General features: G+C 34.7%; 1 protein-coding gene and 1 long non-coding RNA gene across 14 annotated transcripts in view; one reads left to right on the top strand and one right to left on the bottom strand.

Moving 5' to 3' along the window:
* Positions 1–15,540, top strand: part of LOC106622250 (serine-rich adhesin for platelets) — a 154,800-nt gene that overhangs the window by 51,054 nt on the left and 88,206 nt on the right. The window lies entirely within an intron of this gene.
* On the bottom strand, positions 1,354–9,272 carry LOC138855974 (uncharacterized). The gene is made up of 2 exons (XR_011395111.1): positions 8,398–9,272; positions 1,354–3,129 (listed from the first exon to the last, which is right to left on the bottom strand). It is a non-coding gene; the product is annotated as an uncharacterized lncRNA (long non-coding RNA).

Raw genomic sequence — 15,540 nt, 5'->3', positions numbered from 1 at the left:
ATTACACGGGTCGATTTACCAATTATTTCAAATTCGATAGGAAAATATGATGGCAAGGAGGCTTAAAAAATTCAATTATTTACAAACATAGTAATATATTTATTCTTGCATGCCACATAGAAACTGACAAATTGGCAGCTCAAGAGACCAGTCAGAAAGAGAGAGAGAATTTTTCAATATCGTAGTACAAGAACTTAGCAACATACAACTCTGCGTGAAAGACACTGGTGGCAATATTGAAAAAATGTTGGGAATTTGCAACGAAATACTGGCCTTAAAGTAAGGCAGTAATATTTTGAAATGAAAATACGATCTGAGTGTAGAAACCGTAAAAACGAGTTGGGAAAATAACCACATCCGCCTAAGTTGGTTATTTTGGTACAAGCTTGTTGCGTATTCATTTAGGAGTATCTTACTTTCCACTAAATATTTCAAGAAATATGTGAATACCTAGAAATTCACCTTTCTTCTAAATTTTTTGATAAATGAAATTTGAGGCAATTTTACACGCAGCAATCAACGTAAGTTTGAACATTTAAAAGCCTGCCACCAAATCAGTTTGTTCAATCAAATCTCTAATTGAACAAAATGAAAAGAAAAGAAAAAAGAAAGAAAAGATATATATATTATAGTCCAACTGCATCGGATCAATAATTCCCTTCACAGGAGTATTTCTTATAGCAACTATAACTATATCTAAAAACCGGCCAAGGGTCACTTTATATGGCAACTAAGTAGAGGCTGTAGTGGTCCGATCGGAATAATATATTTTTAGATTCCAGCCTTGACTTGGGCACTAATCTATAAGATCTTCAACGTTTCCTTCTAGGTGTTGCAAACTTCGTAGCAAGCTTAATAGACTTTTTTCAGGGTATTAAGATTTGTTCGGTGGCAGATGAATGTTTAAATCAAAAATACGCCGACTATCTCAAATATGTTAAGCTAATCTAAATGAACTCACAACTTATATACCGCATTATCGAAATACTTAATTATTACACCAGCAATACATGTTGCTCAAATCGAATATACATATACATATTAAATGTATTTCAACTTAATCAACTTGTTGGGTCACCGATTGAGAACCAATGCATTATACGGTCATATGTTCTAATACACTTTTTGCTATTTCTTGTTCTCTATTTATTTGCCTAATATATTCAAGGGCAAGCATTAGAAGTCTTTCACCTCAATGCAGTTAATAATTTCATTGTGTACATACTTACATATTTATTTGCTTGCTTGCTCTTGCTTTGTACATTTATGCTACCGCTATGTTTTCGTCCACGCAATTACGTGAATATTTGTTTGTGCAAGTTAGGTTTTCTTTTAATAAAACCCGTAAAAAAATATTTTTTCAATGGAGCATAAGTCCTTTATTTATGAGTATAATAATTACACTGAATCTTAATTCTATTTTTACTTAACATTAAGCTTAACTTCTAAAGCAGCGCTGCCGATGTTGTTTACGGGAAACGGTTGACATTCCGTTCCCACGGGAAACAAGTGTTCGGTCAGCACTTTTTTATTGCGCGTGCAATATGGCCTTCAGGTGAAGAGTCGTATTGCACTTTACGTTTAGTTAGTTAGGAGTTTGATATTTTTAGGGAGGGATAGCTTATTTGGTGCTAACTCCTCCGCCCTTAAATTCGAACGTCCTCGTTCGACGCTCTTACAAAAAATCTTGACAAATTTTGAATACCAATTTCATTTGTATTGGTTTCAGTTACATTAGAATTATTTTTAATTCTCATTTTTTTGAACATTAATATTATTAAAATTAATATTACAAACATTGACAATATATTTATTGAGAAAAATACATTATTTTGTTTTTTTAATAGATTCAAATGTATAGTCTCGTTAGTTTGAAATTTTTTTATTGATTCTAATGACAATATTTCTTCTAAATTATTATATTTAGATAATGGCTGTAATATTGCCGGTAATGGCTTTTTTCCTGTTATCATATTAGAGTTGTACAATATTCCATCTATTTCTAAGCTAGCATTATGATATTTTATTAAATATGTGCCATTTACCATTAAACTTTCATTATTAATTTTTATTACATCATTAAATTGATTTAAAAATATTAAGTCGCTTGAAATTTCTTCGACCGATTTTATATGTTCATTATTGATTTTCGTACAATTTTCCGTTTTACTATTTAATAAATGTGTGATACATGCATCATCTGATATATCTTTTACTGCGTTTTTAGGGCAAATTGATATGCTGTTATATGATTTACAATTCGTATATATGCCATAAACTTTGTTTGGACATAATAATATTAGTTTAAACATTATTTTATTTATTACTTCGTTTTTCTTTATTGGTCGTATTTCTGTAGACCTACATTCTTCAGTTCCCGTTGTCGGTAAACTTATTATATAAATTAAACAATTTTCGTTTGCTGCTAATTTGACTTCAGCGAATTCTAACGCTTCGTCTATATTAAAAAATGGTATATTTTCATTTTCTATAATTTTTTTTGTTATGTTCATTTCTTTATCTGACAATATAAATGAATTTACTATATTGGCTTTGGCCCAATGAATTGCGTAAGCCGTATTGATTAATTCTTCTTTTATAATTTCTAATTTGAATTTGATGGTTAGAACTAAGTCATATTCCATCTTTTTGTCTTCTTCAATTGCTTTTGTTAATTTATTTGTGATATTAATTAATTCATTTATTTTGTTATTCATTAATTTATTTATAATAACTTGTTGGTTATTATTTTCTAAAACATTATTCATTTTGTTAGTTAAGATCTCATAGTCGCTATGGTCAGGATTTCCTGCTATCCATTTCCACGCGGTACCTATAAAATCTAGTGATCTCTTTTGTAATTTTTTATTAATTTTAATTGAATTTAAGTAGGTTTTGGATTGGTTTAGTAGGGATGATAGAATGGGATGAAGAGGGTGTGCCATTAATTTTTTTAATACTATTGTTTCAAGAGTACTAATTATATTTTCGTACTGTTCTGTCTCTATGATATGAATAATTTTAAAATTCCCTGTTTGCAATTTTGCTGGTCCGTTGTCTATTGTTATCAATTGGGAAGAACTGTAATCTAGAATTTGCACATTTGCTGTAGTTACCGCAGCAAAAAATCTAGAAAGGAGAGGATAAGGTTTTATTTTTCAAAATAGTATTTTTTATTTTTTTTATTTTTTTTTTTTTTTTTTTTTTTTTATTATTATTATTATTCTTTATCCTTTTATAAGGCTTTTGTGGACTATTTTGCCGGATTGTGTTGTAACTGTGGAGTTATGATTTTCTTTTACTATTTCTTTTTTATATTTTGAAGTCAGTTTATTGCCGTATCTTTTATTAATTTTGATATAAATTGTTTGTCCAATGTTATAGTTATTAAATGGTTTTCTGTGTTTATTGTGAAGAGTTAAATCTTGTTCCTGTTTCTGTCTCAGTCTCTGTATATTATTTTGTCTTGCTTTTTCATATTGCTCAGGGTTGGTATATATTCTTCGTCCAAAAAATGATTCGACAGGTTTTTGTCCTGTAGTTGAATGTATGGAATAATTGTATTCGTAAACTGCTCTATCTAGAAGTTCTGGAAAGGATCTTTCTATATTCTCTGATTTTAAACATCTTATTATTTCTGATAAAGTGGAGTGGAAACGTTCAACTTGTCCATTAGCTGTGCTGGTGTGTGGAGGTATTCTATGTATATTAATCCTAAGTTGGTCTTTTAACATAAAAATTATTGAGTTGGCATTTAAAGATTTTTCGTTGTCTATTATAATATTCTGCGGTACTCCAAAATTGAAAATGATTTGTCTAAGTGGTTCTCGTATATCTTCTGAAGATCTTGATTTTATTAGTTTTGCTTGTGCGTATTTGGAAAATTTGTCAACTGCTGTTAATATTAAATTTTTGTCGGCTATGTATATATCTATATGCACTATTTGTCCTGGATATTCTGGAATTGGGGTTGCTTGAATTTCTGGATTATTAGGGTGTCTATCGTATTTGTTTACTGCGCAAATGCTGCATTGTTTAACTATTACTTTGATTTTTTGTAACATTTTTGGAAAATAAAATTTTTCTAAAATTTGTTTTTTATTTTCTATTGCATTTCGATGAGCTCTTTTATGTTCTATTAATATTTGGTTTTCCTGTTCTTCATTCGATTCTAGGTTTTTAACTTTTGTTTGTGTGTGTCTAACTTTGTAATTACTAAAATGTATTGGGTAAATTTCTTGAATTCTGCCGATTATTTCTTCTGAAGTAAATATTCCATTTATTACTGAAGGGTTAAGTCTTCTTTTTAAAATTGCTAACAAGTCTTCAGTTGAGTAATTTGGTTTGGTTATTATATGTCTATGGTAAGTTGGGAAGGGTAATTTAAATTGATAGCTATTTTCTTGTCCTATTAATAGGAAGATTTGGTTTTTGAAAACATTAATTGGGGCTTCTACTGAGGGAATTAGATTATGAGATGAGCTGTCATCTGAGTTTGTAGCTACTGATAATGAGTTTATTTGAAATGGTCTAGAGAGTGCATCCGCTACTATGTTGGATTTTCCAGGTTTATATTTTAATTCATAATTATATTCTTCTAGAATTGATTTCCATCGCTTTAGTTTTGAATTGTTGTTTTTGTTACTAAGTGAATAGGTTAGTGGTTGATGATCAGTATGTATTATAATTTTAGCCTGACCATACAGATAATTTCTAAGAGAATTGAGTGCCCAGATTATGGCAAGCATTTCTTTTTCGTTAACTGCATAGTTTTCTTCTGTTTTGTTTAAGGTTCTAGAAATAAAAGTAATGGGTTTACCGTTTTGTTCTAGTACTGCGCCTATTGCATATTTTGAAGCGTCTGTTGTAAGATTAAATTCTACATTATAATTGGGATATTGGAGTATGACGTCTTTTGAAATGAGAGCGGATTTTATTTTGTCAAATGCTTCTTTGGATTCTTCTGTTAATTGAATACTAATTTTTTTTGAAATATTTTTCGAAATTCTGCCTTCTTCACCACGAAGTAAGTTCGTAAGTGGTTTTGCTAATTTTGCGTAGTCTCTTATGAAGCGTCTATAGTATCCTGAGAGTCCTAAAAATGATCTAAGGTCTTTAAGTGTTTTGGGATATGGGACATTTTCTATGGCTTTTACTTTAGATGGGTTTGTGGAAATTCCAGCAGATGAAATTATAAATCCTAAAAATTCTACTTTATCTTTATAGAATTCGCATTTGTCTGCTTGAACTTTCATATTGGCTTTACGGAGTGTATCGAAGATTGTGTCTATATGTTCTGAGTGTGATTTTGCGTCTTTGCTAAATATTATTATGTCGTCTATATAGACATAACATATTTTTCCAATGTGTTGTCTGAGTATATCATCTAATGTCCTTTGGAATATGGATGGGGCATTCTTTAGTCCGAATGGTAGTCTAGTGAACTCATATTTTCCGTTGTTCACCGAAAAAGCTGTTTTCTCCACGTCAGATTCCTTAAGAGGAATTTGATGGAAACCACTTTTTAAATCGATTACCGAAAATACTCGATTTTCCCCTAATTGTGACAGTACTTCGTTTATCTCTGGTATGGGATATCTGTCTGCAATAGTAACCGTATTTAGTTTTCTGTAATCAATAACCAGTCTGAATTTTTTCTCGCCTGATGCGTCGTCTTTTTTGGGTACAACCCATATGGGTGAGTTATATGGTGATCTGGATTTCCTAATAATACCGTCTTCTAGTAATTTATTTATTTGCTTTTCTACTTCTTGTTTTAAACTAATCGGATATGGGTAAGATTTTGAATAAATAGGTGTGTCTGAATTTGTTCTGATTTCTGCTACTACTTTTGTTGTATAAGTTAATTTTTCGTTGGGTTCCGAAAATAAGTGTTTGTGTTTTTGTATAAGTTGTTTAATTTCGTTCTTTTCTGAAGATTTCATATGCTCATCACGGATTTGGATTGAATTAACATCTTGAGCCTTATATTGATGGAGTTGAATTTTCCGTCTATTTGCTACATTCATAAAATTTTCTCTAGTATGTATTACTGCTGATAATTCTTTTAGACTATCATGTCCAAGTATTGCATGAAAGGTTGAAAGAGCTGGTAATAAGAAGAATTTTAATTTGCATTCTTCTATATTAAATAAATTTAAAAAGGTGTGATGCGTAATTTTTATTTTACCGCCAACAGAATTTGCAAAAAAATGGTTATCATTTCTTTTCGGATTCGGTACTAAATTTGATTGTATATAATTTTTATTTGAGCCGGTGTCAATGAGAAATTTAAGGATTCTTCCATCGCTTGTCTTGCATTCGAAATAAGGAAGCGATGAGGAGGCTAATCTAAAAAATGGACGTCTGCGTATTCATTTTCGTTGTACTGATCGTGTTGATCTTGTTGTTCATATGTGTTATAGTAGTCCTGCCATTGTTGGTCTTGGTATCCGGGGTTGTAATCTTGGTTGTTATAGTCATTATAAGTTTCAGTTGTAGTGGGTTCAATACTCTGAGAGATGTGGTTTACTCTTTGAATCTTGTTTGGAACATTTTTGCTATATTGGTGCGACTGTGCGGGTGGTGGTCGCTTTTGCGGGTAATTATTGTTATTTGGTCTATTAATATAATTTGCGTTCCTAGTCTGTAGTGATTGATCAACTTCCATGGGTACGGGTGGTTTTGGTTCTATTGGTCTTGGCGGTGGGTTATTAAATGTCTGGTTGTTGAAAGGTTTATTAAAGTAAAATGGTTGTAAATGTTGAGATTGCCTGTATGTGGGTTGTTGGTAGAATTGTTGCTGGTAAGATGGCTGTTGATAAAAGTTTTGCTGGTTCTGAGATTGTGAAGGGAAATTTGGTTGAGGGATGTAGGCAAGATTTGGATAAAAAGGATGATTCTGTGGTTGGAATTTCCTTGGAGGAATGAAGGGTTTTTGTTGAAGTGGAATTTGGCGAAAATTTGTTCCTTTTGGCATATTGTATTGGTTATTGGCGTGGATTGATCTATAATTTTGATTCTCCAGTTTTGTACAGAGGTGGAGAGCTTCGGGTAAGTCGGAGGGTTCTTTCATTCCGAGAAGCCTTGAAAGATCACCTGATAGTCCTCTTACAAAGGTATCCAGTGCTTTGTCGCGGTATGTATTGGTGAGTACATGCATAGCTTCGGTGTTGATTTCCATGCATGATATCTTGTTAAGGATGAGGGAAAGGTGTGTGTAGACCTCAGCGTAAAACTCTTGAATTGTTTTGCGTCCTTGTATCAAGCAGGTCATCTGATATTCAAGGGTGCTAAGGTCTCTCTTATCTGCATAGTGGGTTGTAAGGCAGCGAGAGATCGCTTTCCAATTTAGTGGAGTGTTATAAGCTTCAAGTGCAGCATCCGCACTTCCAACTATTTTATTTCTTATGACGTTCAAAATACCGAAGTATTTTGGCGTACCTATTGATGGTTCGTAGATTTTAAGTATCCTCTCTACGCTTTTTTTCCAACTACTAAATTCAGTATGTTTGCCATTAAATTCCCGTAAGGAACGAACAACATCTGGCACTTTGTCCATATCTGAAATATTGTCCCTAAAGCGTTCGTCGATTGTCTGGTCTGTCATTATTTGTTGTATATTATCTCTGTGTAGAATTGAATTGTCTGTCTGGAGGATTTCTGTCATGAGATTTCTTATGATCTCCCTAAATTCTGGGGTGGCATTGGCAGGCTGGGATGGATTGGGTGGTGCTTGCGCACTGGGGGGTTGTCTAAGGACAGGAGGTCTAATAATCGAATTTTGATTCATTTCAAACGTTTTTTCTTTCACTTAAAAAAATTGTATATATTTTGTTTTATTTTGATCAGTCTCTGGAGGGTCCCTTTTGTGGTGAATCGCAGAGCTGTGTTTAAGTTATATGACCGGAGGGTCCCCCTTAAAGGTGGTGAATCGCGGAGTTATTGTTTTGTTATAAATGTGTTTTTCTTACAATATTATAGACTGTACAAGTCTTTGTTTATAAGTATATATATTTTTTATTTTTTTATTTATTTGTTAATAATCTCTGGAGGGTCCCTTTTTTGGTGAATCGCAGAGTTATTTTTTGTTATAAGCTGGAGGGTCCCCCCGTAGGTGGTGAATCGCAGCTTGAATATATTTGTTATTTTATAGGGTGTACGACCCTGATTTTATGTTTAGATATTTTGAAATTAGTCACAAATATTTTAAAATAAATTGATATAGTAGTAATAATATTTGTAAGTGGTAAAACAATTACAATGTTGCAAACATAATTTGAATTATGGTATAGAATTCTTAAGATTTTACATTTATTAGAGCTATAGATCTAGCTTTTTTTCTCTTTTTTCTGAATTTATTTATTATTTTATTATTTATATATATTTAAAACTTACAATAATAGGATCATCGTTCTGGTGAAGCGGCTGACGTCTTTTCCCTCGTCGTCCTTTTTGCGTCTGCTACTCAGGGGCCTCCTTCTTCACACTTTTTAGTCGGTAATTTTTTCCTTTGTTGATTCGCTGGTATTGTTCACTTCCTCTATCTTGGAAATGACAATACTTGTCCCACGGTGGTTTATTTTATTTCCTCTTTTTTTCTTGGCACTTTATATTTATTTATTTTTTTTATTTTATTTTTTTTTTTAAAGTTCCTTATTATTTTCGTGGCACTTTTTTTGTGACACTTTATATATTTTTTCTTTTTATTTAAAGGTTCCTTATTATTTACGTGGCACTTTTTTTGTGGCACTTTATATATTTTTTCTTTTTATTTAAAGGTTCCTTATAATTTACGTGGCACTTTTTTTGTGGCACTTAATATATTTTTTCTTTTTATTTAAAGGTTCCTTATTATTTACGTGGCACTTTTTTGTGGCACTTAATATATTTTATTTCACACGCGGACCGCTTTTCTTCATTGGAATTACCGAAACTAACTGCTCGGGCGCCAGTTAGGTTTTCTTTTAATAAAACCCGTAAAAAAATATTTTTTCAATGGAGCATAAGTCCTTTATTTATGAGTATAATAATTACACTGAATCTTAATTCTATTTTTACTTAACATTAAGCTTAACTTCTAAAGCAGCGCTGCCGATGTTGTTTACGGGAAACGGTTGACATTCCGTTCCCACGGGAAACAAGTGTTCGGTCAGCACTTTTTTATTGCGCGTGCAATATGGCCTTCAGGTGAAGAGTCGTATTGCACTTTACGTTTAGTTAGTTAGGAGTTTGATATTTTTAGGGAGGGATAGCTTATTTGGTGCTAACTTGCACATTAGCTAGTCCCTTTAAACATGTACTAAGCCTAATATGTAAGCAGCCTCTTCCAATGCTGCGTACCCATTTTTTATATTTCTCTTTTTCTTAATAACAATAATATATTATATACCAGCATTGCTCGCACACAGCACAGCACACCAGTTTGCCGCTGCTAAGTCTCATCCAGGGATAATGGGATGCCCAACTCTTTCCAGTGTGAGAGCGCCTCAAAATTAGCGTTTTTTATAACATTATCCATTGTAGCCAGATCGGACAAAATAATAATTTTTGGGAATTTAAATTAAAATACCCATCATTTATAAAGATTAAATATTATTATACATGTATCCGTTAAACATATGCAGAAACTTTTTATACTCTTTTTTTGTGATTTTGTGATATATTAAACAGTTGATTTTTGAACTTTCAATACGTAATCAAAAGAACAAATGTATTAGCTCTCAATTAATAAATGTTTTTAAAAATTTTCAATTGAAAATCAATACCACTTCGCATGACATCATAAAAGATATCATCACATACATTTCAATTTCGCGTTTTCTTTCATTTTCATTGTTTTCCAATTTTTGTTAGTGATCTTCAACAGCAGCACAAATCTCTCTGTTTACATATTTTTCTGTAGGATTTTAATCTGGCCGTCCCTCTTTTTCCAATTGCTAAACGTCAGACCTACTGAACTTTGACAGTTGCTTGAGTTCAGTAGGTTTTGACGTTTATCAATTGCGCTCTAATTTCCAGTGAGAGACGAGTAGGGCATCTCTTTATCTCTGGTCTCATCGTTACCACTGCTTGCAGCTCATATTTGTATGATCGTTTCATACCCATACATATAACTTAGTTTGATACATTTTTTGCGGTAAAATTAACTAATCACTTATTGCTTAACTACTTACTAGAAGTAGAAGTATTGTTATTTAAAATAGTTTTGAAGCCTTTATAAAGCACATACAAGATCCTGTTCTGCAATGTCTTTAGATGAGCTAAGACAACAATGCGCCAGCACCAAGAAATATTATGCGCATTAAAAATATCGTCGACGCCAGCTTGCGACCAGGTGGAAAGGCTCTTTCAGCTGCGGAAGACAAATGCCGTTTGGGCATCCTGGAGTCCTATTTTAAGCAGATTCTCTCAATTCAAACTGACATCGAAAGATTGGATGCTGATGATAGAGGACGTGCTGACCTGGAAGAACTTTACATCACAACTAAATTGATTATCCAATCGCAACTGGCAGAAGATAACAACGTTTCACTTTCGGAAACAACTTGCGTGTACAATCAAGTTCAAAACTTCCAACTTCCACTACTTAAGCTTCCTATGTTTGATGGCAAATATTCAAATTATCAAAATTTTATCACCTCGTTCAAGCAAATAATTGATCGTGAGTTCAATTTAACTAACATTGAAAAATTTAACCATTTGCGAAATTGTCTCGAAGGTCAAGCCTTAGAAACTGTAAATGCGTTTCAAGTGACAAATGAAAACTATCCGAAGGCGTTAGAACGGTTGAAGGTACGGTATGACAGTAAAACACTAATTTTTTTGGAAGGAATAAATTTGTTATTTGATTTACCAGAAGTTATGAAACCAAATGGCATTCAGCTAAGAAGTTTAGTTGATAAGGCTTCAGCTATTAATGGTTCCTTGACCACGCTAGGTACCGACAGCCAAGGTAACATCTGTATTGTAACCCGGCGGATGCTGCCTCTAGAGGATGTATTGTAAACGAATTTGTTAATTTAATATGGTACACCGGACCAAAGTTTCTATACGAAAACTCAGATAAATGGCCAAAGGACAGCTGCGACGATATCGACATGGAAGTTGTCAATAGGGAGAAACGAAAATCAGCATTCAATACAATTGTTAGCACCAACTACATTTTGGAAATTGTGAATCAGCAGCAAAATACCGAAGGATTCCAAATACTCAAAGTTGGGGGTCAATTGGAATCAGCAGATATTCCAGAAGAAAGGAAGCACCCCATGCTGTTTGCAGGCAAATGCAAATTTGTTGTGCATTACGTTCGCCATCTACATCGGAAACACTACCATGCATGACCAAAGGCACTCGTAGCACTGATAAGACTTCAGATTTCGATAGTCAATGCGTGCGATTTAGCAAGACGCATCGTCAGATCATGCACCCATTGTATCCGTTACAAGCCGAAGCTGATGAACCAAGTATTGGGACAGTTACTGTCGAGCGATAAACTCCATCTCGCCCTTTTGCGCGCTGCGGGTTTGATTTCTGCGGACCAGTCAACGCATATTTGCGTATTCGAGGCAAAATACCTTATAAAGCGTACACTGAGATATTCGTTTGTTTAGCGACAAAGGCGGTTCACATCGAACTAGTATCGGATCTATCCACGGACGCATTCTTAGCGTCATTGAAGCGCATGATTGGAAGAAGAGGTCTACCCTCTGACATCTTTTGCGATAACGCAACAAATTTTATGGGTGCTTGCAACAAACTAGCTGAATTAAAGTAATTTTTATTTAAAATCGAAAACAAGGATGCGATTATAAAATATTGTGCTAATGAATTTTTGAATTTCAATTTAATTCCTCCCAGAGCACCTCATTTCGGCGGTATTTGGGAGGCAGCAGTCAACTCGACTAAGGGCCACCTCAATCACACCATCAAAAATGCAAGACTCACAGCCGACGAACTAACAACAGTCCTGGTTGAGATGGAAACTGTGTTAAATTCTCGGCCAATAACACCAATGTCATCGGATCCAAACGATTATGAAGTATTATATAATATTAACTCCGCGGCATTTTATTATTGGTAGTGCACTTAGGGAACTCCCAGAGCGGAGATTGTCAGCTAACATCAGCAACGTACAACGATGGAATCAGGTCACAAGCATTAAACAGATGTTATGGAACAGATGGTCAAATGAATACATCAACGAACTTCAAGTTCGATCAAAGTGGTTTTCGGAGCGACCAAACATCAACAACAACTCAATGGTTATGAAGACAACTTACCACCTCAAAAATGGCACATTGGAAGAGTTATAAACTGTATTTCAGGAAAGGACTCTAAAGTGCGTGTGGTGGACATTCGAACAACGAAAGGAATCATTCGGCGACCAATTCACAGCTAGCACTTCTACCTGCCAAACCAATGCATTATACGGTCATATGTTATAATACACTTTTTACTATTTCTTGTTCTCTATTTATTTGCCTAAAATATTCAAGAGCAAGCATTAGAAGTCATTCACAATTGTATTTGCTTTGTGTACATACTTACATATATATGTATTTGCTTGCTTGCTCTTGCTTTGTACATTTATGCTACCGCTATGTTTTCGTCCACGCAATTATATCAATATTTGTTTGTGCAAATTAGCTAGTCCCATTAAACATGTACTAAGCTTAATATGTAAGCAGCCTCTTGCAAAAAAGTCTTCAGAAAATGTTTGATTATCTTAACCACTTAGGAGATATTCAAGGTCAAACTTAAAATTACAAAAAAATCACATCTTTTTTTACTAATTTTTTTTTTTTTAAATTTTCTAAAGACTTTTTTGTAGAGCGTCAAATTTCCAATAAGAATATAATTTGGTTCAACAATCCTTTAAACCGGTTCAGAGTTGCAAAATTAAAAGACTAAAGAAAAATTGTTTCCGTGTTATTTAAATGGGAAATAGAAATCTGCGATGCGCGACCTCTTAATATTATTATTAAGGGTTCTGGTTTTCACAGGCGTCTTTTTACATCTCCACGAAAGTTTTTACGTGAGGATTTCGAAAAAAAAAATTAAATATTTTTTTTGAATCAGCCTAATGTATATAATATAATATAATACATAATTTCAGAAATACAATATTACTTATATTTCTCGGTGACTCTTTCGAGTTCTAGTTTGGAGTCCCTCGTTCTTTGGGTTTTCAGTTCACATTTGGAAAATATGTTCATACATATGTTATAAACCTTTGATGTCAATTATATTTAGCTACATGCGCACCCTTCTTTTCTTCAAGCCAATCGAATATGTTTAAACACCCCCTTTGCAATTTTCGGTTTGAAGGTGAGGCAAGAATTCATCACTACAAAAGATTGTCAAATTGTCAAGAACTATCTGAGTAGTCGGCAAAGATCAGTCCAGTTTCGAGGTAAAAATTCTAAGTTAAGAAGAATTAAACAGTGGGTTCCGCAGGGTGGTGTCCTCTCCCCGCTACGGCTTAACTTCTATATTGTGAGACTCCCTCAACCATCAGAGGGAATTTCCATCACCTCATATGCAGACGATTGTACAGTTTTGACGTCAGGCAATGAAATCGCCACCATATTAACGAACTGTACGAAGGAGTACAGACTGGATATTAATATCACAGTCGATAGCGTTAAGATTCCAATAGTCAACAACCCTAAGATTTTATGCGTTACATTCGACAGCTTGTGCCCCTTCACTCTATATATAACCACGAATAATGCTAAAGTCCGGAACCGCAACAAGTCGCTAGTCAGCACCTCCAGGGCAAAAGACAAAGGAACATTGTTGGCAACATACAAGGCAATCGGCCGTCCGATCATCAACTACGCTTAAGGCGATATGGTCGCCAAGATGTAGTGAAACGCAGACGGAAAGATTTCGAACATATCAGATATATACTGTCCATAGTAAACCCTTCATGCTTCTGGTCAAGGAACACAAGCAATCTCTAAGCAGTTTCCCTTGAGATTATTTCGCAGAAACCGTAGTTGGAGTGAAACTACCATCCATGACAGACTCGAGTTGAACTCCTTCTTATCCAGAATTCAGCAATGAGTTACCGCATGACCCTAATCACCTTTTCGAATGCCCAATTAATTCCACTCATCTAACACCTCTCTCTCTAGAGTCCGATCCTGTCGAAACAGTACGTTGTCTGCGTTTATCGTTAGATGACTTCGATTACAACCAACTTGAATCTTACCACCTATGCGGCGATTAGATAACCGTTACAACATCACTGTCAAATTGGTAATTGACATTTCGCAAAAGTTTATGTTTTCATTTACCCGACATCTATGTCATTTTGTTCGCTCACTGCGAAAGTTTTATTTACTTTATTGCTTTACATAAAAAACTAGTTGAAATTTTTATATTATACATATATTATATTAGGTCAAGTAAAAAGTTCATTCGGTTTTTATCTAAGAGATGGCGTTATTGTCCATAGTACTAGTGTTACGTGTCGCATCATGTCATACTATACGGCGCTGAAAACGTGTTTATTCGCGCTAAAAGCTTGTCTTTGACAGTTTTTCGATTGATTTACTCAGTTTGTTGTGAGCGCTCGTCAAAGATGGACACCAACAAAGAGAAAATTCGCTATATTTTACAATTTTTCTTCGATCAAAGCGAAAAAGCAGCCAAAGCGGCTGAAAACATTAATTTAGTTTATGGGCAAGTGATTTGCTAGGTTCTGTTCCCGTAATTTTGATGTCAAAGATGCACCACGCGTCGGGAGGCCTGTCGTCGAAAATTGCGATAAAATAATGGAAATAGTGGAAACAGACCGTCACGTGAGCACTTATTTAATTGCTGAGGAACTAAAGATAAGCCAATAAACCGTTTGGAACCATTTGCATAACCTTGGATTCAAAAAGGAGCTTGATGTTTGGGTGTCACACGAACTAACGCAAAAAACATGATGGACCGAATTTCCATCTGCGAATCGCTGCTGAATCGCAACAAAATCGACCCGTTTCTGAAGCGGATTGTGACTGGCGATGAAAAATGGGTCACTTACGACAATATCGAGCGCAAACGGTCGTGGTCAAAGCTCGGGGAAGCGGCCCAGACGGTGGGCAAGACCGGATTGACGGCCAGGAAGGTTTTGCTACGTGTTTCGTGTTGGATTCGCAAGAAATTACTACGAGCTGCTTCCCAATGGCCAAACGCTCAATTGAGCCCTCTGCTGCCAACAACTAGACCGCTTGAAGGCAGCACTCATCGAGAAAAGGCCATCTATGATCAACAGCGGCCGAATTGTGTTCCATCAGAACAATGCCAGGCCACACACGTCTTTGGTGATGCGCCAGAAACTCCTGGAGCTCGGATGGGAGGTCCTAACGCACCCGGACCTGGCACCAAGTGATTACCATATTTTCCTGTTCATGACGAACGCGCTTAATGGTGAGAAGTTGGCCTCAAGAGAGGCCTGTGAAAAGTAGTTCTCCGAGTTTTTTGCCAATAGGGACGCAGCCTTCTACGAGAGGGGTATAATGAGGTTGGCATCTCGTTGGCAACAAG

This window comes from Bactrocera oleae, chromosome 3, assembly GCF_042242935.1.
Source record: "Bactrocera oleae isolate idBacOlea1 chromosome 3, idBacOlea1, whole genome shotgun sequence".
In the NCBI taxonomy this organism is placed as follows: Eukaryota; Metazoa; Arthropoda; class Insecta; order Diptera; family Tephritidae; genus Bactrocera; species Bactrocera oleae.
Note: the sequence above shows the minus strand (reverse complement) of the source record. Positions and strands in the feature narration are given on the sequence as shown.